The sequence below is a fragment of the Rhinopithecus roxellana genome, chromosome 9 (genome assembly GCF_007565055.1).
Source record: "Rhinopithecus roxellana isolate Shanxi Qingling chromosome 9, ASM756505v1, whole genome shotgun sequence".
In the NCBI taxonomy this organism is placed as follows: Eukaryota; Metazoa; Chordata; class Mammalia; order Primates; family Cercopithecidae; genus Rhinopithecus; species Rhinopithecus roxellana.
In genome coordinates this window covers 62513743-62540705 of record NC_044557.1, presented here as the reverse complement: position 1 = coordinate 62540705, position 26963 = coordinate 62513743, and the positions used below count along the sequence as shown (strand labels likewise).

At 36.7% G+C, this 26963-nt stretch overlaps 1 protein-coding gene and 1 pseudogene across 1 annotated transcript in view; one reads left to right on the top strand and one right to left on the bottom strand.

The window, feature by feature from the left end:
• STK3 (serine/threonine kinase 3) overlaps positions 1-26963 on the top strand; it is a 352058-nt gene that overhangs the window by 149477 nt on the left and 175618 nt on the right. The gene's annotated exons all lie outside the window — the stretch shown is intronic.
• LOC104679900 lies at positions 14938-22812 on the bottom strand (annotated as a pseudogene).

Sequence of the window (26963 nt, the reverse complement as noted above, 5' to 3'; positions counted from 1 at the left end):
GTTTTACCTGTAAGATGTACCATTTTTCTTTGCCTGTAAGAAAAATTGTGCTACAGATCTTCCATTTTTACTTGACATTAGTTTTAAAAGCTTTTATTTTTAATTGTGGTTAAAAAAATAAAATTTCCCATCTTAACTGTTTTTCAGTGCACAATTCAGTAGTGTTAAGTGTATTCAAATTGTACAGCAAATCTGTAGAAGTTTTTCATCTAGCACAACTGCAACTCTTACCCATTAAGTAACCACTCCTCATTGCTTCCTCCCTCCAGCCCTTGGTAACTACCATTCTACTTTCTGTCTCTATGATAATTTAACTACTTTAGATACTCCCTGTAAGTGTAATCATAGAGTATTTTTCTTTTTGTGATGGGCTTATTTCACTAAGCATAATGTCCATAAGCTTCATCTGTATTTAGCATGTGATTTTCTTTCTTTTTAATGCTAAATAATATTCAATTATCTGTTTATACCACATTTTGTTTATCCATTCATCATCTTCATTCATTTTTTGGTTTTGTTTTTAGTATAGATTATCTTTCCTTTTTACCCACTAAATTTCTTTATCTCAAGGCTTTAGCTTATTTAGGGACATAAACCATTTGCCTGGTTTGTTCTTTGGAAGTCATTTTATTTTTTGTTTTTGTTTTTATTTTTATTTTGTTTTTTTAAGCTACTTGCTACCGAAAGGCTGGAAGTCATTTAATGGTTATATTTTCCACCTGTTTTGCAGCTATATTGCTAACTTATATATTGCTATGTTAATTATACATCTAGAAAACTTTGAGTTATTTTATTAGTTTTCTTAGATATTTAATTGATTGGAAGTGTTTTTAAAAAACCTTGGAGTTTGCTAGTTAAATATTTATCAACGATGTAGCTAATAAATTATTTTCTACTAGTATGCACACTACACTGCATCGGTTCAAATTATAGTACCTAATGCTGCCTCAAGGCTTGTGACATTATAACTTTTCAACTGAGCAATACTTAATTTGTTATGAAAGTAAAAAAAAAGTTAAGTATTTCCATCAAAATTGTGTTGCTGACATCTGTTTCTGATAAAATTTTAGTAATATGATAAGAATTAAAAGCATTGTGTGATTACTGGTTTCTGATTCTCATGATAGTAACCTGTAGAGGACTTGTCTTTCCTTTGTGAATCATTTGTATATGTAAGGTGTTATTAAGTCCAAATGGAAAAGAAATGTGGTGCTGAGAGACATTAAAGCAATAACTGAGTTTTTTTGACACTAATCTTCTGAAATATCCTGTTAACTTTTGTTAAATAAGTGATATATTACTCCTTGAATTTTGCAAAAATAATGAAGAATTGTATGAAAGAATTTTTAATACAGTCATGCATTGCTTAATGATGGACATGCATTCTGAGAAATCTGTGAAGAATATCATAGAGTGAACTTATACAAACCTAGATAATATAGCTGTCTGTACACCTAGGGTATATGGTATAGCCTATTGCTCTTAGATTACAAACCTTTACAGCATGTTACTGTACTGAATACTGGTATATGGTATAGCCTATTGCTCCTAGATTACAAACCTTTACAGCGTGTTACTGTACTGAATACTGTAGGCAGTTGTAACACAATAAGTATTTGCATATCTAAAGGACTAAAATGTCGTTAATGCAGTTGTTAATGCAGCACATATTGTATTTAGGGCATAATTTTTTTCTGAAGACATATAATATTTTAACATAAACAGGTCAGTGTGTTTGACCCATTTGTTAACTCTGTAACATGTGGAATTGTCTCATGTTAACACGTGGATTTGTGTCATTAGTAATTCTTAAATTACTGATATTGGAAGAAGAGCTGTGACCTTTGAGATCAACATTTATTTGGAGGTAGTGAAGTTATTTAAGAATGCTCTTTTTCTTGTATATTTGTTTGAGTTCTTTGTAGATTCTGGATATTAGCCCTTTGTCAGATGAGTAGATTGCAAAAATTTTCTCCCATTCTGTAGGTTGCCTGTTCACTCTGATGGTAGTTTCTTTTGCTGTGCAGAAGCTCTTTAGTTTAATTAGATCCCATTTGTCAATTTTGGCTTTTGCTGCCGTTGCTTTTGGTGTTTTAGACATGAAGTCCTTGCCCATGCCTATGTCCTGAATGGTACTACCTAGATTTTCTTCTAGGGTTTTTATGGTATGCAGCTGGAAACCATCATTCTTAGCAAACTATCACAAGAAGAGAAAACCAAACACCGCATGTTCTCACTCATAGGTGGGAACTGAACAATGAGATCACTTGGACTTGGGAAGGGGAACATCACACACTGGGGCCTATCATGGGGAGGGGGGAGGGGGGAGGGATTGCATTGGGGAGTTATACATGATATAAATGATGAATTGATGGGTGCTGACGAGTTGATGGGTGCAGCACACCAACATGGCACAAATATACATAAGTAACAAACCTGCACGTTATGCACATGTACCCTAGAACTTAAAGTATAATAAAAAACAAAAAAGAAAAAAAAGAAAAAAAAAAAAGAAGCAACAGTCACGCATTAGCTAGGATAGAGGGTTATTTGGTCATTTTTGTGGTGCATATTTTTGTTAGTGTTCAAGTAAAATGATGACGTGGTTGTAAAAAAAAAAAAAAAGAACGCTCTTGAAACCAAACTGATGCTGAGAGGGAAGAAAGCAGTTCAATAGGGGGTGATTGAAAGGAAAAAAGAGGCCTAGTAGGGAAGCCTCAGAAAGAGTCAAAAGAGCAAGGGAAGAAAGAAAAATGAGGTAGTTAACAGGAGGTAAAAGTAGTATTATTGAGAAGAGAAGAGAATGAGGGCTTAAAGGGAGTATGGTTCTTAACTTCTTACATAGTTTGGGATGGTTGCCTTTTGATCTCTCAGATCTAGGAACAGATATGTTTGCTTTAGTTTGCTGTTGTTGCTGAGCAACTTTGTCACTGGTGCATCCACTAGGGTTATTGGAAGCGTGATCCTGCAGATACTAATCTCAGCAGCACTCCCTTTTCAGTTAACTCCCTAGCCTCCTCTGCCTGACTTGAATCAAGCATATTTTGCACCGAAGCTCATTTTTTTTTTCTACCGCACCGTCCAGCTTCAATAGGGAATTACTTTTTTGGATTTACCCTATATCCTATAATTTTGCTGAACTTATTTCCCATAGAAAATTGATTTTCTTGGATCTAATATTATGTGCTCATGCCATCATACAAATTCATATTTTCAGCAGCTTTATTGAGATATATTGACATATAAAGATTGTATATGTTTAAGGTATACAGCGATGTTTTACAAATTTGTATTTTATTTCTTCCCCCTTTGCCTATTATGTGACTTTAGGGCAATTTACTGATTCTCCTAAATTTTAGTTTCTTTATATATTAAATGGACACAATAGATTTATTGGAATCACAGGCTTATTGTAAGGACTAAATGAGAAATTGTGTGTAAAGGATCCATTATAGTATTGGTACATAGGGGTGGTAGACAATTATTCTAGTTTTATTTCTATTTTTATTGAGAATATGTCTGTGTTTCTTCACTTTATATAAATTCTAGCATTTAGTTTTAGAAGGAAATTTTAAGAAATCACATTAAGATACTCTTAATCTTCTTTTTTTGCATTTTTGCATTTTAATCCTGAGTACTTTATCTGATCAATTCTTGAGTGATAAGGTGATATAACTTAAACATTTTTCTATGCATATGAGGAATTGTTGTTTCAGCCACGTATTTTAAGGTTGAGTCTAAAATTATAATACAAATATTTTAATGTATTTATATCTATTTTTCATTGAGTTTATAAGGTCTTTGTGGTGGCTTTTCTTTTTGCTAGGAATTCTATTCTTCCGTATAACCCTATGGCTCTCTCTTCTGCCTTCATTTCCTTTCATTATCTACTGAAATGGCATATTATCAGAGAAGCAAGAAAACATAATGGTTAAGAGCTGGACAGCTTGGTTCTACTACTTATGTGCTGTTTTACTTTCGGTAAATCAACTTGTTTGTGCTTCAGTTTCATCAGTTTTAGCATTTTTACTTTAATAGTTACTACCTCGAAGGGTTGTTTATGATTGAATGATTTGATGTGTGTCCAGTACTTACCACAGTACCCAGCACTTAGAAAGCACTATATACGGGTGAATGGCCATCATTGTCAAAATCAGAGGTTGGTCTTGACTATTATGTATATATTACAAAAGATTCTCCTTTCCTTGCCTTATTTTTTCTTAGCTCTTCTAACCATTTTATATTTAATTAATTGATTCATTTATGTGCTTATTGTCTGTCTTTGTCTGCTGGAATATATGTGTTCTTTAAAGGCAGGGACTTTTTTTGTCATGTTATATCCGTCTGTATTACATAGAGTAAATTATATTAAATAATGAATGAATGAGTGACTCAACAAATGCATTCAATACAATGGATGCCATAAAGCATCAGATAAAATCTTAATTTTAATTTTTAATATATGAATTGCTCTCTCAAAAGATTATGGGTTTAATAACAGTTTATTGAAATGAGAGCTAATAGCTGTGTACAATAGCTTGTACAAGCTAATAGCTGTGTACAAGAGCTAATAGCTGTGTACAATACTTTGACTTTTAAAGTCAAACACTGATTTTCATCGTGTTAAATTTCTAAAGGGCAATGAAAAGAAGATTGTTGCCCAGAGTAAGGAGGCAAACATTTTATAAGAAGGGGAAGTTCAGTAGTGCCAAATAATATAAAACTTTGCTTTAAAAGAAGTCTTTAATTGAATTATTTATCAGTGATGACATTGAACTTAAACAATTCCTCTTTAGGTTCCAAGTAATGAAGTTCATTTATTATTGTTATTATTATTATTATTATTATTATTATTATTGAGTTGGGGTATTTCTCTGTTGCCTATGCTGGAGTGCAGTGGCATGATCATAGTAACTGCAGCCTCAGATACCTAGGCTCAAGAGATTTTCCCACTTCAGCCCAAGTAGACCTGAGTAGCTGGGACTACAGGTGCATGCCACCACACCCAGTTAATTTTTAAGTTTTGTGTAGAGGTGAAGTCTCAGTATGTTGCCCAGGCTGGTCTCGAACTTCTAGACACAAGCGATCCTTCCTTTGGCCTCCCAGAGTGCTGAGATTTATACGCATGAGCCACTGTGCCTGGCCACAAAGTTCATTTATTCATTCAACAAATATTTGTTGCGCATCAGCCACTTTTCTATGGGCAGGATATATAGCCTTGAGTAAAACAAAAATTCCTGCCTTCATTGTGTTTATATTCTGGTTAGATTAGACATAATAAATGTAACACATACATAAAATATATCATTGGATGGTGATTAGGGAGTATGAAGGTCTGATTGTACTTTTAAATGGTAGTCAAGGATGCCTTGTTAAGGAGGAGATATTTAAGCTAAAGACTGAAGCGCACAAGGGAGTGAGCCATCTGGGGTAAGACTGCCTTGGTTGGAGGGAACAGACAGTACAAAGTCTGTGTGAGATGAGAACATGCTTGGCTCTTTGATTCTTAACTAGAGACCACTGTGGCTGGAGTGAGCCAGAAGGACATTAATAGAAGATGAGGTAATAGGGATAATAAAGGTGTTACAAAGATCTCAAGGTAAGTTTATTTTTTGTTTAATTGTGCTTTCTTTTATTATTTATTAGTTTCTATTTTTTGAGCTGTCGCCCAGGCTGGAGGGCAGTGGAGCGCAATCATGTCCCACTGCAGCCTTAATCTCCCAGGTTCAAGTGATCCTCCCACCTCAGCCTCTGGAGTAGCTGAGACTATAGGTGTGTGCCATTACACCCAGCTAATTTTTAAATATTTTTGTAGAGATGAGGGTCTCCCTATGTTGCTCAAGCTGGTCCCAAACTCCTGGGCTCAAGTGATCTTTCTGCCTTGCCTTCCCAAAATGCTGAGAATACAGACATGGGCCACTGTGCCTAACCTAATTGTTCTTTTAGAAATAGTGTCGGTCAAATGGACTTGCCATTGAAGATTTATAAGAACACTGTGCAGTAGATTTAAACAGTTTGGATGTCATTATACTAAGAGATTTTGTTCATTCTTCCACCTGCCTGTCTATCCATCTGCCTGTCTAGGTTAGCAGGCTAGGTAATCATATGTGATCCTGTTTTCAACAAGGATGTAAACTGTTTTAGATCAGTTTACATATGTATCTACATATAAGATGGTTAAAAATAATCATAGAAGAGAAATTAATATCCCTCAATATTAGATTCTTTATGAGAGTGGGCAGCTATGAGGTAGAGTGAAAAGATCCTTGACTTTGTGTTCATATGGATTTATTTTACGTTCCAGGCCAAATGGTGTACAACCTTGGGCGAATTATACAATCTCTCCCACCCTCAGTCTTCATATGTGAAAAACTGGGTAATAAGAATACTAATCTTCTAAAGGTTTAAGCCTTAGAAATAATGTTATATAAAGGGTGTACACAGTGCCTCTCCTGCTGGAGGCACTTAATAAATGGTAGCTAATGTCTCCATGTGAATAAGAGATAAGGATGGTAAGGATAATTATTAATATTATTATTATTGAAAATGTTTTTAAAATTTACCATCTTTACCATTTTTAAGTGCACAATTCAGTGCTAATAAATACATTTATATCCCTTTTCCCTCAATTTCACCCCTCCCTCCCTGCTCCTGTTCCTGGCCTCTGGTATGGCAACTGTACTCTGTATGTCATGAGATCCAGTGGTTTGAGCTCTCACATATGAGTGAGAACTTGTGATATTTGTCTTTCTGTATTGGAATGGTAGGGATTATTGAGGCCCACGGTTGACCTAGAAAGTGTATACAACTTAATTTTTAAAATTATCATTGTTTGAGAACTTTTCTTGGCTACCAGCAAGTGTCAGCATGTAGTGATTAGAATTTTCCCTCCTTTTCCATTAACTCTTGAAGATGCTAAGGGGACATAAATTATGAAGGTCTGTAAAGCAGCACCTTGATTTACCTCTGAGAAAGACAACATAGAGTTAGATATAAAGCTGTGTTACTGTCTTGGGCATATCTGTTCTCAAGTTGGAATGCCTGTGTTTGATTGTTAGAGGCAGAGAGAATTATAGTCCTTGTGATGTTGTACTCAATAACATCTGCACAGAGGCTTCTTCCTCCCTACTCTCCATGGCACTTTATATATGCTTCTGCTACCATTTACATATGCCTATTTTAGCATTATATGATAAGTTGCATTGAGGACTTTTTTCTTGCCTTAATTAGGTTAAATATTCTTTAAGTAAGACATAGTATCTTCAGTTTTGTATTTTTGGTGTGGAGCACAGCACAGGGTTGGTAAATTGGCAACATGAAGCAGGAATTTCTTATTTCTTTTGTTCACTAATATATGTTAAGCACTAGAACAGTGCTTGGCCTATAGTAGTTACTCAGTATATGTTTGTTGGATGAATGAATCTTGTATGCCAAAGATAAAAGTCTTAATATTTAAGAATGTTCTTTTGGCACTATATTGGGTCAGATTTGACAAAATGGTGTAGAACTGGTTAATAGGTAAATTCCACCAGAACTTGCAGTCAGCCAACACCTTTGTTTTAGACTACCTCCTATTTGGGAGGGCAAGAATTTAGCTAATTTGGATCTTTAGCTTAATAAACACTAACATGGTCAAAAGTCAGTTAGCAGGAAAGAAAAATGGAAATAAAAGATCTGAATATTTTGTAGATTCATTAACCAATCTATGATTAATTAGTCCTTAAACATTGTATGTTGTAGCCACTAGAAAGGGAAATCTTCTTGTGGGGAAGATATAGTGCTGGGAAATTTGTAAATTATAAACTACAGAGTTAAAGTAGTAAATAAAGGAAATTAGGAAATGTATTTAGAAAACCAGTATTATATATAGTATTATATTTTTATAGTATATAAATACATATTACTATAGTATATAAATGCATTAATATATACTTTATATAACATAAATATAGTAGTATAAATAAACATATCCTCTTAAATATTTAAGACAGGTAAATAGTTTAATCATTCCTTTTTTATGTTTTTTCAATGAGCTAAAAAATAGATTTTATAGTTAAATTCCATTATTTGAGCATATGTTTTCTTTATTGGAATAAAAAATTGTAAAATGTGGTAATATTTATAATTATGCTTATTATTTGTTAGGTATACTGTATTTATATTTAAGGAAATGTGAGCAAATGACCAAGAATATTTAAATTATATTGGAATGTTCCTTTCAAGTAGGTGCTTTGGAGTTTTAAATTTAATACTTTAATAATGAATGCAAATTGTTAATTATTGTATTGTTTATTGGTACAATGAAAGTGTTGAAGATATGTTCATAAGAAGAATGGTACTATAAAATAAATTGAGAATAAAATCAAAGTTAATTGAATATGAGGAGCCCTTCACTAGTATATCATTAACTTTTACATTTTTATATCACATTTTTCCACTAGATTATAGAACTACAAAAGAATATATTCTTCCTTGAAATTTTGCCATAATTTTGTGTATAAAATTCTTTTGAACAAAATGAATATGGAGGCCAGGCATAGTTGCTCAAGCCTGTATTCCCAGCACTTTGGGAGGCCAAGGCAGGCAGATCACTTGAGCTCAGGAGTTCTAGACCAGTCTGGACAACATGGTGAAACCCCGTGTCTACAATACAAAAATTAGCCTGGCATAGTGGCTTGTGCCTGTAGTCCCACCTACTTGGGAGACTGAGGTGGGAGAATCACTTGAGCCCAGGAGGTTGAGACTGCAGTGAGCCATGATCGCGCCACTGCACTCCAGCCTGAGTGATGGAGTGAGATCCTGTCTCTGAATGAGTAGAATAGAATAGAATAGGGAATATGGAATAACATATAACAAATAACTCCTGCCTCAGCCTTTCAAGCAGCTGAGATTACAGGTATACACCACTATGCCCAGCTGATTTTTGTATTTTTAGTAAACATGGGGTTTCACCATGTTGACCAGGCTGGCCTTGAACTCCTGACCTCAGGTGATCCATCTGCCTCAGCCTCCCAAAGTGCTGGGATTATAGGCGTGAGCCACCGCGCCCGGCCAGGAGCCAAAATATTTAAATTGAACAAAGGCGTGTCTTTGTTTCTTGCTGTGTAAAGTTAAGAAACACACCTTCATGTTAACATGGAAAAACACTTAAAAATATATGAAAGATAACACTGACATCAGATGAAACCTGGTTGTAAAAGCATAATGAATTATTACTGTATGCCTTTGATTTTGAAAAGCAAATGAAGAAACAAAAAGTAAATTTTCCCCAAAGCATCAATAGTCATGAAGCTTATTGAAAGTAGTAAACATTATGAAAACTTGTTGTGTGAAGGTCTAAAAATTCCCTTGTTAGAAGAAAGCTTTCACAGTGTCATGTCATTTTCAGTCAAAGGAGAGCACATTTCAACATTGAAACTGAGTATTGCACTTTAAAATCCCATCTATTTCAGGAGGATTAATATCCATATTGGACCGGGCATGGTACTTCATGCCTATAATCCCAGCACTTTGGGAGACTGAGGTGGGTGGATCACTTGAGCCTAGGAATTTCAGACCAGCTTGGGCAACATGGCAAAACCCTGTCTCTACAAAACATACAAAAACAATTAGCTGGGTGTGGTGGCATGCTCCTGTAGTCCCAGCCACTCGGGAACCTGAGTTGAGAGGATCGGTTGAGCCCAGGAGGTTGAGACTGCAGCGAGCCACGATCATGCCACTGCACTCCAGTGTGGGTGACAGAATAAGACCTTGTGTGAAAAGAAAAAAAATAAAAGTATATCTCCCTATTGTAATTTTTAGAGTACTGTTTCTACAGATTAATATAACTGTTGCCTTTTCACAGCTTTATGCATGGTTGTAATGCATTTCCCGTAATATGTCCTATTATATTTCAGACCATAAGCCCATTTTAATTATTTTTAATTTTTATTTAATATTTACTATATTTGCTCTTTTCTAAATAGTAATTACTGCATTAAATAAGATTTTTACATAACCAACATTTCATTGTAACATTTATTTCCAAGCTTTTGGGAATAGTGCTTATTGATTCAATGATATGTAAGAACTGTGCTATAAATAGTTGGGCAAAACTGACATTTTAAACCACCCCTTCTGTGCTCCATGTTTAACTCTTAATACTGTTCTTGTGCTCTGACCCCACTGCTGCCTGACTCTTTGCTGGTGTTGCTGTCCTCTGTCCTTTGCCTCTTATTGTTCTTACTTTTCTCTTAATATGAACAAACAATGGGAGGAATGGTGCTGCTGTTTCTTGCACCTTGGTCACAAGCTAACCTCTACATTTTTGTCTAAAGGAGTTACTTTTATTCACTAAGTGCTTTCTATTCCCATTCTGTTTCAGTAATGCCTTGATTGGTTGTGTCACCTGTGCAGTAGTTGAAAATGGATATGAGTACACAATTTCAGGACCTCCCTGCTTCCTTGTAGATCATTTGACCGTATGTAAGTGATTTAACAGTCATGCAGTCAGAATTGTTAGAGTAAATAATTTCCATCTTCATTACTGTATCTTTGTATTCATGAACACTTGCAGGAACACAATATTCTTCAGTTAAATTTAGGCAAGTTTAAAAAAATTAGACTAAATAAGTAACAAATCTAAAAATCAAGCTAGTTTACATATTTGGAGACTTCCATTTTTGTAATATTGGTGAATGAATAGTTTCTTTTGAGTACTTTTTAATTTAAAATACCAACAATTGATAAAGTGTAAATTTACTTGAGGAAGTAATTAATGTAGGTTTTTTGTATGAAAGCAGTCTGATATCAAATTATGATTATATGTACATTTTAACTTAGTTACATTATAACTTTTAAAAAGTTTCTTAGCCAAAAAAAATTAGTGAACAGTTTATTATTTATTTCTAGAAATACAACTAAAGTAGCATGAGTAGAGAGTTTAAAAGGAATAGTAAAACAGATTTCTTTACATGATAGATTGTAAGAAAATGTTGGGTGCCAACACCTAATAAGATATTTAAAAATAATACTGCTTTTAGTTATGAATATTTCTGTTACTTATTTTATCATATATCTAATTGTATGGTGGTTCAGGTTGATTTGAGATTACAAACATTGATGTTGAAACTTCATAGCTTTAGACCATCTTTTTTTGTGTGGGTTTGTGTCAGCTAAATCATCAGTTTCATTTGCTCATTTATAACTGTAATACATAAACTGGTTCAAAAGGATTATTACACTTTTTTAGACATTGTGCAGACTCCATTTTAGTAGCTCCAAAATAAGACATTGGAGTTGAATTAGGGGAAAACTGATATTATGCAGGAGTGCTGTCCTCACTTTCACCAGAAAATGTATTTAAATTGGAATTTCCAAACGTGAGAAATCTGAAAGGAATAAAAAATGCTAGTCCTTAATGTTAGCCGTATGGTTGGTGTTACCCAAAATGAAGTTCAGGCTGTGATGCTCTGTAGCCACTGTATGACCTACCCAAAGGCAATCAGAACATACTCCTTTCTTCCTTTTTTCTTTTCTTCCTTTTTTTTTAAACTAATTGGCCCATGTTTAGTTTACTGAATGTCATCTGGACTCAGTAAAAAGCAAGTGACCTGCATTGAATTAGTGTAATTGTAATACAAACAGAATATTGCATAGTTTTGGTCTTATACAGGAAAGGAGAAAGTTGGAAAGATTTTTCTGTTTGATAAATAGAAACTGAAGATATGGGGATCCAGGCCTGGTTCATACTTGATTTTACCTTTCATGTCTCTTTGTAAGATCAGTATTTGGACTTTTAGGCATTTTTCCTCTGTAAAAAAAATACTGGTTTTCATTTTGAAATTTACTATGAAACAAGTCTGCTTTTTATAAAAAATAAAATAAAATAAAATAAAATCTTACAAATGATGTATATTAAGTCATGGATCTAATTCAATCATAAGAAAGTTAGCATTGTCCAAAAGTGAAGTACTTTATGCACTACTAGGATTGTCAGGAACTTGACATATTATTTTACCTTTATTATGACCAATATTGCAAGGACATTTTCAAATGCTATTTTATTAGTTTTGGATAGTTTATATTTATTACATTCTGTGTCAGATGGGTAATAGCTCCATTTGCTAAGGGAAAAAAAAGAGCTGAGAAATTTAAATTTCATTTTAAATAATGTGTTTAAAATTTTAACTATATGACTTTGGTCTTATAATTAATAATTTGGTTTTGAAAGTGTCATTTTAAAATGGAATTATTTGGCATCCTGAAATTCATAGTCTGTGTAACTTATACTCTTATAATAGTACACTGCCAGTACAATAACTATAAACAGGTTAGATCTTCCTATTATAATCTTGGAGTGCCTTGTACTTTTTGTCTTTAACACATATTTTTCCCATATGTACAGTGAGAATAATTATAATCTTTATCCTGAGAATTTGTTATGAGGATTGAATGAGGTAATTCATGTTTCCTTGGGGAATGCCCCACAGAGTTAATTGATATTATTATCATTGTTGTTCTGTTTTTTACTATTTTAGAGGTGCTTTGGAGTCATAGAAGGAATGTATGGCTTTATTAGGAAGGGTTGTATTAGGGAAAGCATAAAAAAAGGTAATGTACTAAAAACATATTGAAAGATGAATAATTAGACAGTGCCTCATGGCCAGAGGTAAACCATGCTGAGAAGAACTTGTACTTTATTTTGTAAGTAATGGGGAAAGATTGTAGTTTGAAGTAGGGGTTCAGCAGTCTGCATTTGAACAAGCCCACCAAGAAATTCTGATACATGGTAAAATTTAAGAACAATTGTTATATGTACATATTTATATAGATAAGAACTATTGTTATATGTACATGTTTATATAGATTAAAAATGTACAGATATTTTAAATAACATTACTTTTAATTCTGTGTGTTTTTTTACTTAATAATATAGTCTAGCAAGTTTCTGATCAGTAGACTCAATTTTCTCCTACATGTATTGTAAAATTAGAAATAGTTCCTGCTAGAAAGTAATTGTCTTCAGATTAAGTTAGTAACCAAAAGTATTCTTTATCCACCTGAAAACAGGTAGCATAACTTGATGGTTAAGATCATGGGCTTTGGAGCTAGACTGCCCGGGTTCCATTTTCAACTCTGTCCTTTATTTGCTGAGTATTTGAGGGCAAGTTATTTAACCTTTCTATTCCTCAGTTTTCTCATATATAAAATGGAGAAATACTTCCTCATAGAAGTTTGGTGAGGATTAAAAGAAATAATTTTTGTAAAGCTACTTAGTATATTGCCCCATACATAGTGCTATATAGAGAAAATGTAATAGTAACAACAATAATTACAACATATGATAACATGAATGTATCAAAGTTATCAAAAGTTACATAATTAAAAGTATCAAAAGTATCAAAAATTACATAATTAAAACATTTAACAATAGTGCTGAGATAGCCCAAGCACAGCATGCTTATTGCTTAAAAAGTCCTAGTTAAATGGCCATATACATATGCCTGAACTTTCGGGCCTCATTTTACCCTTTTCTGGCTGCAGCATTATAGAAGGGTATGCCTCTTCCTTCTTTTTTTTTTTTTTTTCTCCTACCTATCACTTATTTCCTCTCTGCTATGGAACTTCACAGGCTCACGTGCTCCTTGATTTAGGAGACAAACAATTCTCCTTTGGGAGAATGAAAAAACAGTGAAAACAACTTGGAGATACTGGATTTGAATTATCTCAAAATAGTATAGAAAACGCATGCCTGTAGTCCCAGCTACTTGGGAGGCTGAGGTGAGAGGATCACTTGAACCCAGGAAGCAGAGGTTCCAGTGAATTGCTTTATATGTGACTCTGAAAGAAAGGCTCTGAAAGACAGCAGTAGAGAACAGTTCTTTACTGCTGTCTTACCCCTTTCTTTCAGAGCCACGTGTAGAAAGACTAATGGATACTTGCTGCTACCATTTGCCCACTTGCTTCTCATTTACCCCTGAACAGACTTTGGCTGTGTCTTCCCTACCACCCTACTGAAATTATTAACACCTTTACTCCTATTTAGCATTGGTAACCATTCTCTGTTTGTTAAATCTCTTACCTTTTTTGATTTCTAGGAGATCACCATTCCCTGGCTTTCCTCCAGCTTTTATCTCTGTCTTGAATTCTAGACTTATTTCTAATAATCTGCTTATATAATTTTCTTTTCTTTACTATTTTGAAATAATTCAAATCCAGTATCTCCAAGTTGTTTTCACTGTTTTTTCATCAGACTTGTTTCTCCCTTTATATCTGAACCAACTATATATTTGAAGCAATTGGTTGGGTGATGGTGCCATTAACCAAGAGTATCCTCCTTCTGTCCAATCTTCCACCTTTATTTTTTATTTTATTTTGAGAAAGGGTCTCACTCTGTCACCCAGGCTGGAGTGCAGTGGCGTGATCTCCACTCACTGGAACCTGTGCTTCCTGGGTTCAAGTGATCCTCCCACCTCAGCCTCCCAGGTAGTTGGGGCTACAGGCATGCACCATCACCCCTGGTTAATTTTTGTATGTATATATATTTTTTCTTTTAGAGACAGGGTTTCACCATGTTGCCCAGGCTGGTCTTAAACTCCTGGACTCAAGTGATCTGCCTGCCTTGGCCTCCCAAAGTGCTGGCATTGCAGGCCACTGTGTCTGGCCCAATCTTCTGCCTTTAATCAGTCACCAGGTCCTGTTGATGTTTCCTTCCCTCCTTCCTGTCCAGCTCCACTGCCACTGAGCTGATTCAAGTTTTCATTATTCACCAGTTCCCATCTCTATAACTTTCTTAATATCTCTCAAGTAATATCCCCTTCTTTTCATCCACATCTTTATTTTTCCTTCCAGATTTTTTAATACTCCACATCACCAAATAATTTATTTGGAATCGAGATTAAAAGAACATTTGACAGTTGTGAATGTATGTTTATTCTGAAACTTCTAGCTAGTTGTACTGCTAACCCTTGACAACTTACCAGATTAATTTTACTTTATTTCTTCAGGCCTGGGGTTTTTTGATGACTTCAAATTTGGGATCTTCAAATTTGAAGTTAGGAAATGTATTCATGTCTGCTTTACCATACCGTTGCTTGTGCTTAAAAAGCTTCCTGTCCGGCTCTTGCTGGTACTCTGGATCAATATCAACAGATCCTCCAGTTGTCTGTCACTTAGATTTGTATTCTCTAACCTTGTACATGGAGAGTTTCTGTACAGGATCAAGTTCCTTATTAAACGCCACTGCTGTAACACCAATGTTCCTCTGCAAACGGACTGAGACTGCTGACCGAAAGACAGAGGAGAACCTGAAGAACCTCTGGAGAATTGTGCTGATTCTGTTACTTGCACTCAGTCCTGAGCTGCCAAAGCCACCACCGCTGCCACCGTTCTACCTTCTTCTGGATCAGTACCAACTGATTTAATAATCTACAGTCTCAATCTCCTTTCTAAAGTAAACTTCATGATACTGCTAGATTGACCATCTTAAATGAAACACAGCTCATACTACTGTCTTACCTAGGATCCTCCCCATTAACAGCCAGATTTTTAAGGGTGACATGTAAGGCCTTGGGCTCTGCATATGTCTTTATTCACGTGACATTTCCTTTCCTTTAGCCATACTATCATTTGTAGGTAGCGTTGGGTTTACCTCTGCCCTCTTCTCAGTGTTACTTTGTGCCTGCATTTTCTCCCATCCTTTTTCTACGCATTCTGTCTCGGAAACTTTTCCTCTGGGCTTCCTTTGCATCCTGTGTACCCCAAGATCATAGAAGTTATCATTTTCTGTTATAGTTTATATGACTTCCCTACCACATTATGAATTTATTGATAGCAGCATGTGCAATTTTTATTTTGTGTCTTCAGTATCTAATACTATGCTTTATGACATACTAATTGTTAAATAAATGATTAATACATTTATATACAAATTTGGGGTACATAATTTTCATTTACTTTTTTTTAATAACTGGGAATGTTGAGGTGGACATATCTATATTGAATAAACCTTGAAGGAAAGAATATTGTCTCCCTCTTATCAGTGAACAGTTCGAGTGCTACCATGTGTTCAGCCATGGATGAGGCACTACATGAATGAAATCAAAATATGAGGGAAGGACTGGTGTTATAAATTGCTTTTTCTTTGACAAAATATTATTTAAACTAATTCATTTTATACTCATAATGCATATTTTTTTAGTACAGTTTAGTTTTAGGAAAACAAATCATTTAGGTTAACATCTAAAATGTTAATTTTGAACTTCACTGACTATAGTATGGCACATGTCCAATAGAATCTGTTAAAAATTTTCCTCTGGGTCAGATCTAAGTTGAGAAGAATGAGGTAACTTTAATGTGAACCTAGATTGTAATGCAGTCTTTCTCTCCAGTGAATTGCCAAATTCACAATTCCATTTGTATCTGGAATTGGGGAAGCTGAGTTTAATATGGATGTTTGCCAAGTTAGCAAATCTTGGCAAGATAGTCTTATTCTCTGTGCTTAATTATATAGTTTTATTATAAAGTTTTTCACATGTTCATTTGTAGGTATCTATTATTCTCTTGAGGTGAGTTCACATGGTTGCCAATCTCTCATTTATACTTTATTCTTTTGGTAGTTAATCATTTACTGTCAAGCCTTCCATCTTTCTTAGAAGACTACATTTTTATTTTTACATTTTTATATATTACCACTAGTGAACCAGTTTTGTCTCTTTGCTAGGTTTATGGATTTTTGAGCAGTGCAAGTGTAAATCCCTCAGGAAGGCCAAATTCTTGGTATATTAATTCATTTCATGTTTACTCAGTGCCTGCTCAGACACTGTTTTAGGCACTCATACATAGCAGTGAATGAAACAAAGTTCCAGCCTCTTAGGTGCCTATTTGTAATGGGGAGAGACAATAAATTACACACAAAAAACCGGGCGTGGTGGTCCATGTCTGTAATCCCAGCACTTTGGGAGGCTGAGGCAGATGGATCACCCAAAGTCAGGAGTTCGAGACCAGCCTGACCAGCATAGTGAAACAATTGGTCATAGTGAAATAATTCTATTAAAAATAAAAAAAATTAGGCAGGTATAGTGGTGCACACCTGTAGTCCCAGCTACTTTGGAGGCTGAGGCAGAAGAATTGCTTGAACCCAGGAGGCGGAGGTTGCAGTGAGCTGAGGTCGTGCCACTGCCCCCTAGCCTGGGAGACAGAGTAAGATTCTGTCTCAGGAAAAAAAAAACACAAAAAAACAAAAACTATAGCATATCAGATACTGATAACTGCTATGAAGAAAAAGCAGGATAAGAGGGATACAGAATGACAGATATGTTTGTGATATTAAATGTAGGATGGTCAAGAAAGGCCTGTCTAATAAGGTGACTTATAGTAGAGATGTAAAGGTGGTAAGTAAATGAGCAATGCAGATTTCTGGGGAAAGAATGTTCTAGTCAGAGGAAACTGATGTGTGACTGTGTTTGATGTTTTAGAAACAGTAAGGAGGTTTAAGTGGCTGGAGCTGGATAAGATGGTGAAAGAAGTAGGAGATGAGATCAGAGGGATGGCAGGGGAGCAGATCACTTAGAGCCTTCTTAAACCACAGCAGGACCTTTAACTTTTACCCTGAGTGAAACAGGAAACCATTGCAGGGTTTCGAGCAGAGGAATGGTATGGTCTGACTGTGATTTAAAGGGCTCATTCTTCATTGAGAAGGGATTGTAGCAGGACAAGAATGGAAGCCAGGTGAGTAGTGAGGAGGTTACTTCTTCAGTAGTCCAGGTAAGAGATGATGGTGGCTTGAACCAGGGTAGTAAAGGTAAAGTTGTTGAGATGTGGCCAGATTCTGGATATTTGTATATTCTGATGATCTAAATGTGGAATGTAAATGAGAGTCAAGGATTATTGGCCTAGGTTTTTGGCTCAGATATCTTGAATGATGAAGATAAATGATGTTAAACATATTCATAGTTAATGTGTTTTAATTAAAAAAAGACATTTACTTTATGTCAGGTTTATCTCTTAAAACATATTCTGCTTTGGCATTTCTCATAACTAGAAAATCTCATCTTCATACTGTTTATTATTATTATTATTATTTTATTTTATTTTTTATTTTTTTTGAGACAATCCCTCCCTGTCACCCAGGCTGGAGTGCAGTGGTGCCATTAGGGTTCACTGTAGCCCTGACCTCCCAGGCTCAAGTGATTCTCCCACCTTGGCCTCCTAAGTAGCTGCAACTACAGGCATGTGCCACCACCCCTGCTAATTTTTAAAATTTTTTGTGGAGATTGGGTCTCGTTGTGTTGCCCAGGCTGGTCTCGAACACATGGGCTCAAGCAGTCCTCTCGCCTTAGCCTCCCAAAGTGCTGGGATTACAGGCATGAGCCACCATGCCCGGCCATGCTGTTTCTTAATACTTCACGTTTTATTATCTCAATATATGCTGTTTGTTTGATGCTTGGTTCTGAACTCTTTTTAAAATGTAGTTTATATTATTATTCAAACATGGTGAAACTAATAGGTCAGGAGACAACTGCCATTGAAAAGATTGATACAGTTTCTAAGCGGAGAGGGCATGGCACATCAGATAGGGTGGCATATATGCCACGCCACATAGTGCTCATAGGGAAGCACCAGGGTTGGTTAGGAGGCAGAAATATCTAGGGAAATCATTGGGGAGAGACTTTATCATGATTTTAGTGAGAAGGAACAGGTGAGGCAGGGTAAGGAGAATTGGCTGATTTTAATAATCTCGACATATTCACATATAAGAGCAGCCCCATGTTTGATATCTGGCCCTGGTGTGATTGTTAGAACAGGTGACTATTCTAATAGTCCCAAAATATAAGAGTTCTTTGAGAGCTGAATATTGGGGATGGATGGGAGGTAGTTTTAGATTGAGTGGTTTGCATGTGAAAAGCACTTAAGGAGGGGTAGTTTGCTGTCTAAGAAGTAGCTAGCCTTGGGAGGGGCAGTTTCTCCTGGATCAGCAGGGTTCCCATCAAGAATATGGAAAACAAAGTAGAAACTGTTTCTGTATGTTATATTTGCTTGGCTTCTGTGTTTTTAATGCTACCATCCTAGTTTATGCCCTCTATTGGTCTGGCCAGGAAAATTACAGTAGGACTTCCTTTCCATCTTTAGTTTTTTTCTTTGTTTCCTCCCTAGCATTTATTTTCGTTATCAGTAGCCACAAAGGGGAGTCTTGATTGTATGACTTTACCTAGATCCCTCTAGATTAGTAAACTTTTGACCAGTGTTCTAAATAGTGCTTTAGGGTTCCCCATATTTGATTTGAAGTTCACTTGATTATATGAACTAATGTTTGTGAGAGGAAGGAAGGTGGGTGTGTGGGGCCTCCAGTGTTTTTCATGCCACTTTCAATTATTGTGGTTTTAAAAAAGGATTCTGTACTAGGGTTCCATGTATGAGTTTATTTGGAAAATAGATTTCACTGCTCAAAAGTTGGTAAACTCTTGTAAATGACTGTCAAGTTTCCTTATTATAGCATGAATTTTTTTTCTTCTGTGTCTAGGGTGATAGGCCTACCAGCTGAGCCTATCATACTAAAGAGAGTAGTCTAATTTTGTGTATGAAGTACTTGAGTCTTTTCTGAGTCACATAATTTAGCCAAAGTCACAAATCTATTATTGGGGGAAAAGAGAAGTGGTATAACCTGTGTCTAAAAATCCATCAAGTTACACTAAAAAACTATTACTGTACAAATTCCTCACTTGGCCTTTACTCTTGCTGTCCCACCCAGGTTTCCAGCCTTCTCTCAGCATCCCCCTGTATAGACAATTTTCCTGCCAAACAAGGTGATTTAACGTTTTCCAAACCTATCACCTTGGTCTACTTTATTCCTTTAACTTCATCACTATCTTCCAATTATAGGCACATTCCTTTTTTTGGAGTGGGGAGGGGAGTGGAGACAGGATCTTCCTCTGTTGCCGAGGCTAGAGTGCAGTGGTCTGATCATAGCTCACTGCTGTCTTGAACTCCTGGCCTCAAACTGTTCTTCTGCCCCAGCCTCCTGAGTAGCTGCGAGCATAGGCACATACCACCAGGACTGGCTAGTTTTTAAAATTTTGCTTTTGTAGAGATGGGGTTGCGCTATTTTGCCCAGGGTAGTTTCTAACTCTTGGCCTCAAGTGATCCTCCCACCTCTGCCTCCCAAAGTGCTGGGATTACAAGTGTGAGCCACCATGCCTGCCTGTGTATTCCTTTAACTTAGCAAGTGTTTGTGAAACACCTGCTTTGTGTTGGGCACTCTGCTGGACTCTTGAATGTAGGGATAAATAAAATTCTTTCTGCTTCAGAGAACCCCCAGGGTAAGAAAAGCCAAAAGTCTAGCATGAGGAATCTACAGTCTTTCAAGAGTACTTCACATTGGATGTGTCTAGTAACATTGTGTGGCCAGACCAAGTGGTTGACAACAAATGGTAAGAGATGAGCCTGGAAAATTGAAAAGAGAGGAAAGAGACCATGAGCGAAGTATTGTGGATAGCTTGTATAAACTGGAAAAATCAGGGGCAAGTTCTGTATTACAATTTCCAGAAATTCTAATTCTGTCAGGGGTAGGTATCTTTAGTTTTATGCAGAGTTGTTGCGTTACTGGACTGTGTTTTAAACAGATATAAAACAGATATTGAAGGAGAAACTAGAGACAGGAGAATTAGTTACATGTTTGTTGTAGTATCCTACTGAGCTGTTTGCTTAGTACCTGAATTTTAACAACCACAAATATTTGTAGTATCAAATTATCTTATATATTTTCTCATTTGCTGTTAAAACAACATAGTGTGCTGGCACAATTAGATATCCACATGTACAAAAATGAAATTAGACTCCTACCTCATACGATATAAAAATGTTAATTCAAAATGCACCAAAGACCTAAATTTAATAGCTAAATCTATAACATTTTTAGTAGGAAACATAGATGTAAATCTTAGGCTTTGGTGTGTGTGTGTTAGCTTGTTTTAGCATTGCTATAAAGAAATACCTGAAGCTGGGTAATTTATAAAGAAAAGAGGTTTAATTGGCCCACAGTTCTACAGGTCATACAAGCATGGTGCTAGCATCTGCTTGGTTTCTGGTGAGGCCTCAGAAAGCTTTTACTTCCTGAGGCAGTGGGGGCATGAGTATGTCACATGGTGATAGCAGGAGCAAGAGAAAGGGGAGGAGTCTCAGGCTCTTTTAAATAACCAGATTTTTTTTTTTTTTTTTTTTTTTTTTGGTGCAGCTCCGTCTGTCACCCAGACTGGTGCAGTGGCACGATCTCGGCTCAGTGCAACCTCTGCTTCCTGGGTTCAAGCGATTTTCCTGTCTCAGCCTCCCAAGTAGCTGGGATTACAGGCACATGCCACCACGCCTGGCTAATTTTTGTATTTTTAGTAGAGACAGGGTTTCATCATGTTGGCCAGGCTAGTCTTGAACTCCCGACATGATCCACCTGTCTCTGTCTCTCAGAGTGCTGGGATTATAGGCACATGCCACTGTGCCTGGCTAATTTTTGTATTTTTAGTAGAGACGGGGTTTTCCATGTTGGCCAGGCTGGTCTCGAACCCCTGAGTTCAAGTGATCCACTGGACTCAGTCTCCCAAAGTGTTGGGATTACAGGCGTGAGCCACTGCGCCCGGCCTATGATGAGTCTTAAGACTTGAGTCCAAGTTACATAGCCTTTAGAGGTGGCATGGAATGTTTTTCCAGGTATGAAGTGGGGACAGAATTTTTTTCTCTCTTAATCTTTTCTCTCTACATTCTGTACTCTTAAATTGTTTATTCAACAAACATTATCTTTTGTATACTAAGCATTGCACCTGGAACTGAGGATATGGAAAGCAGTGTGGAGCTAGAATCACTTACCAAAATTCTAAAGTTTCTAGTTTGGGAGGCTGGTTGGTTGGTGATTAAAGAGAGAGTGACTCCAAGGGGAGTAAGATTGGTGAGATTCAAGAAAATTTCTTATTTCCCCATGCAGACTTGCATGTAGTTCCTAGAGGCTGTTTGAAAGAATACCTTATCCTCATTGTCTCTATTTTATTAAAATATCTTTACTTTCTTTTAAACTTCTTTTAAATTGTTTCTTCATATTTGCCAGAGATCACTTATTATCAAATCCGATGGCCTCATCTCAATCCCCTTCTTACCCCTGACCTCCTAAAGCAGGGCCCTTTTTCTTTGAAGGGCCAGATAGTAAATGTTTTAGTCTTTACAAGTCATATGGACTCTGTTGCAGTCGTTCAGCTTTTCCATTATAATGTGAAAGTAGCCATATAGACAGCACATAAATGAATGAGTGTGGCTGTGTTCCCATAAAACTTTATTTGCCAAAACAGGCAACTGGTTAGATTTGGCATGTGGGCTGAAGTTTTCCTGATTCCTGCTCTGAAACATTTGATTGTATTTCTACCTTTTTTGGGAAGGTAGGGAAGAGAGTGTTTCTTTCTTTCAGTGATCCTTTTCCCCCTTTTCTCATTGAATGGCACCTTTTCCTGTATAGTCACTTTTTCATGTGATTCTGTCTACAGCTATTTTCTTGCTTTATACTCAGGCTTCTGTTAAGTCTTCTAGGCTGCAGATTCTTTACCTGCTTCTAACAGGAAATAACTAAGGTGGAGAGTTCACTCCTACTGCTGCCTTTATGGCTGCTTCCTTTCCCCTCCACCTCCTTTTATCAGGGGAGCATCTCGGGGGCAGGGTGAGGGGCAGCCTCTGTGATAAAGGGAAGAGAAAAGAGAGTCATTACCATGACATGGTAGATGGTTCTGAACCAGTTTTCAGGGTTATAGTAGGGTAGATTGCTTCCTCATATTTGCCCTCGTAAGTCCCCCACTTCAGCATCCTGTGCAGGCCTGTATGCCTAAAAAGTACCTTTAAGTGTAACATTCTGAACTGCTGTGGATGTTTTTTCTGTGGTGGTTATCTGTTGTCAGTTACAACAAACACTTCTTTTTCTTCCTCACAACTGTAAAATAGGGAAGAAAGAAAATCTCGTTGTCCCAAATTATCCCTTTTCCATTCTTCCTGAAATTTTGCCAAATAGATTCATTTCAGTTTTTAAGCCAAACACACGGGAGGTTTAAGCATAGATGAGAGAGTTACTGTTCATCCTGGCATCATTATGGAAAGGCTTAATCAGTTTGCCTTTTCTCTTGTTAAACTGAGATAGACTCAGCAATGGAAGTTGTAATAGGTGGGAGGGAGGGAAGAAAGGTCAGAGAGAAACATAACACTTTGGGCTTTTTCTGGGAGCAGAGCCAGCAATGAGAGCTGGGGTTTTTGGGCTTGTAGAGGTGGGACTGGGAGAGAAAAAAGGGAAGTGGGTGGATGCACAAGACAAATGTCAGTTTTGAAAATGTGCCTACTTTCCAGATCTTTGCTCTTCTTTGCTGCCTTTCTTGATCTTTACTATAATGATGAGTGTGTGTGTGTGTGTGTGTGTGTGTTGTGGGAGAGGGTACAGAGGAAGTGCAATAAAGGAGAAACCAGAGGTAATTTGTCAGTAATCCTCAAATAGCAGTAAGGCTCACAATTTAAGCGCCTTCTTTCACGATATACTGCTAACTAATGACAAGGCCACGACCATTTAGCTGGCTTTCTTTTTTTGTTATGTTTCTCTGTGGTGTTACGTATAAGAAGTAACTGCTAATTCACACTCAGCAGTCTTCTCTGGAGGTTTTTATTTTAATTACCGATCTTTCGATCTTTCTCATTTTCTTGGGTTTAAAATTCAACTGGACTTCATCCTCAGGCCATTTAACTTACTTTTCCTCCTGTTTTCCAGCTTGTCAGTATCCTCAGGCATTCGCTTTACTCCCCTCTCTAGCCAAGACACTGCTCTGTCACTTGAACCACTTTCTTTTTTTCTTCTTTTTTGAGACAGAATTCTGCTCTTGTTGCCCAGGCTTGAGTGCAGTGGCGTGATCTCAACTCACTGCAACCTCCACCTCCCAGGTTCAAGCTATTCTCCTGCCTCAGCTTCCCAAGTAGCTGGGATTACAGGTGTCTGCCACCATGCTAATTTTTTGTATTTTTAATAGAGATGGGGTTTTACCATGTTGCCCAGGCTGGTTTCGAACTCCTGACCTCAAGTGATCCACCCGCCTTGGTCTCCCAAAGTGCTGGGATTACAGGCATGAGCCACCTCGCCCAGCTGAACCACTTGCTTTTAACTCCTGTTTTTCCTTCTCATTTTTGCTGTATCTTCCTAACAATGTACCAATATTAAACTAATTCCATAGTAATAATTATAGTAACTATTATTTATTGTCTACTATCTGACCGACTCTATGATAAAGTTTTACATAACTCTAGAACAACTCTAAAAGGAGTAGATATTATTATTGGCACACTCTATGTAACTATCATTATTATAACTCTAGATAACAACCCAAGACACAGCTACACTGACAGAGGTAGGTTATCACTCAGACTTTAAAAACCTCAAAGGTTTTACCTTTCCCATTTTGCTGTGTTCCTTCTAACCAGTCAATTATGTAACTGTGAAGACTGATGCCTCCAAAAGATTGATCTCTAATCTGAAATGGACAGTTGGCAATCCTTTCACATGGTCCCCTACGCCTAACACCTCATTCTCTTCTGGATCTGTTGCAAAATTTCTTTACCCCATCACTCCTTGGTCTTGGCAGACTTGCTTTCTGGTCCAAAGAAAAACTGGAGACTATTAGCAGTTCACTGTTTCTGTCCCCCCATTTAACTTAATGTTTTAGTCTGTTCCTGCTGCTATAACAAAATGCTAAAGACTGGGTGATTTAAACAGCAGAAGTTTATTTTCTTACAGTTCTGGAGTCTGGACTTCCAAGATCAAGGTGTTGGCAGGCCTGGTTTCTTCTGAGGTCTCCCTCTGGCTTGCAGATGGTTGCCTTCTGTGTGTTCTCACATGGCCTTTGGGTTTTTGTTTTTGTTTTTGTTTGAGGCAGGGTCTTGCTCTGTCATGGCACGATCACAGCTCACTACAGCCACAACTTCCTGAGCTCAAATGATCCTCCCACCTCAGCCTCCTAAGTAGCTGGGACTACAGGTGCGCACCACCATGCCTGGCTAATTTTTGTATATTTTGTAGAGACAGGCTGTCGCTACGTTGCCCAGGCTGGTCTCGAACTCCTGGGCTCCAGTGATCTGCCTGCCTTGGCCTCCCAAAGTGCTGGGATTATAGGCGTAAGCTATCATGCCCAGCCCTGGCCTTTGGTTTTGAATGTCCACATTCCTAATGTCTCTTCTTCTTACAAGGACACAAGTCATATTGGATTAGAGCCCCACCTTTATGACCTCATTTAACCTTAATACCTCTTTAAAGACCTAATCTGCAAATACGGTAACATGGGGCATTAGGGCTTTGACGTAAAATTTGGTAGTGGTAGTGGTGGGGGGACAGGACACATTCAGTCCATAACAGTCAGTATCTATACTTTTCCTTTCTTCCCTTGTCTCTTCCCCCACCTTTCTTTTTCTTCCTTTCTTCCTTCCCTTTATTTTTTCTTCCCTTGTTTCTTTCTCTCCTCCTTCTCATTTCATTCTTCACTCCCTCACAATATGCTCCATGTGGAGGAACAGGGTTCCTTCTCTGCTCAAGTTCAATGTCTTAACCCCTATTCTGTATCCCATTCTTTCTTTTTATTGTATTTTGGAGCATTACTTCATCGTTTGTTCACTCTTCCATTTATTTTCTTCAGTTTCTTTTACATGGGTTTTCTTTTGTCGGTAAGTAAATATACTACTTCTCAATCATTATTACTACTACTATTGTATTCTATTATGCATATTAATACCAAGTAATTTGTTATTATAAGATGTAACAATCTAAATGCTATACAGATAATCCTTCTAATTTTAAAAAGGGAACTAGTACAGGTTTTTGCAATTTCAGAGCAGTTTCTATTTCTTAGTTTGATAGAATATTTCTACCTTAATATTAAGCTAAAAATATGCTAAAACTATTGTAATGAAAGTTTAACACATTAGGATAGGCAAACACATAATTTCCATCTTCTTCTGAGATATAGAAATGTGTTGATTACTTTAAATGTAGCAATTGTAGGGAATTCTCTGCCAAGTTACAGAAATCTATGTATTAATATACTTCTTGAAGTAGGTCCTCGATAATTTTGATTTTTTTACAGACCCTTGAGTTTACCATGATGAACTGTCATTGCAATACTTATTTGCACTTACTATACCAAACTTCAGTTGTGCTATATCATTAAAGTTTGTTTCTTTTAGATTGCTTTGGGAAGCTGTATACTGTAGTGTAGCTGTAGGAAATTTACATACAATGAATGAATGGCAATATAGTACACATCCTTATGTTTATTTATAAGCCATAACTAATCCTATTTAGTATTTGGTTTATTGTATTGAGTGACTAATAGAATCAGGGAAGGTAAACCAAAAAATCCAATTTTTTTTTTTGGAGAGGGAGTCTTGTACTGTCACCCAGGCTGGAGTGCAGTGGCACAATCTTAGCTCACTGCAACATCTGCCTCCCAGGTTCAAGTGATTCTTCTGCCTCATGAATAGCTGGGAACACAGGCATACACCACCACACCCAGCTAATTTTTTTTTTTTTTTTTTAAGTAGAGACAGGATTTTACCATGTTGGCCAGGCTAGTCTTGAACTCCAGACCTCAAGTGATCCGCCCGCCTCAGCCTCCCAAAGTACTGGGATTACAGGCATGAGCCACCATGCCCAGTGTCTGAATTTTTTTTTTTTTTTTGTATGTAGAATTTTTCGTTTGACAGTCTTTTTTTCGCAGCCACAGATATATTTTACTTGCAACAAGGTTTTTCTCATATGTCCACAATCTGTATCATCTGGCCATATGGAGCTTCTTATGTAAGCAATTACCACTGATTCTGGGACTAGCTATATAAATATGTTGCTTTATTCAGGGTCATAGTGTTAAAAAAAAAACAACACTCTGAGCTTCCACCTTAAGAGCATACAGACAGCTGGGTTGTTGGGTGGAGAGAGT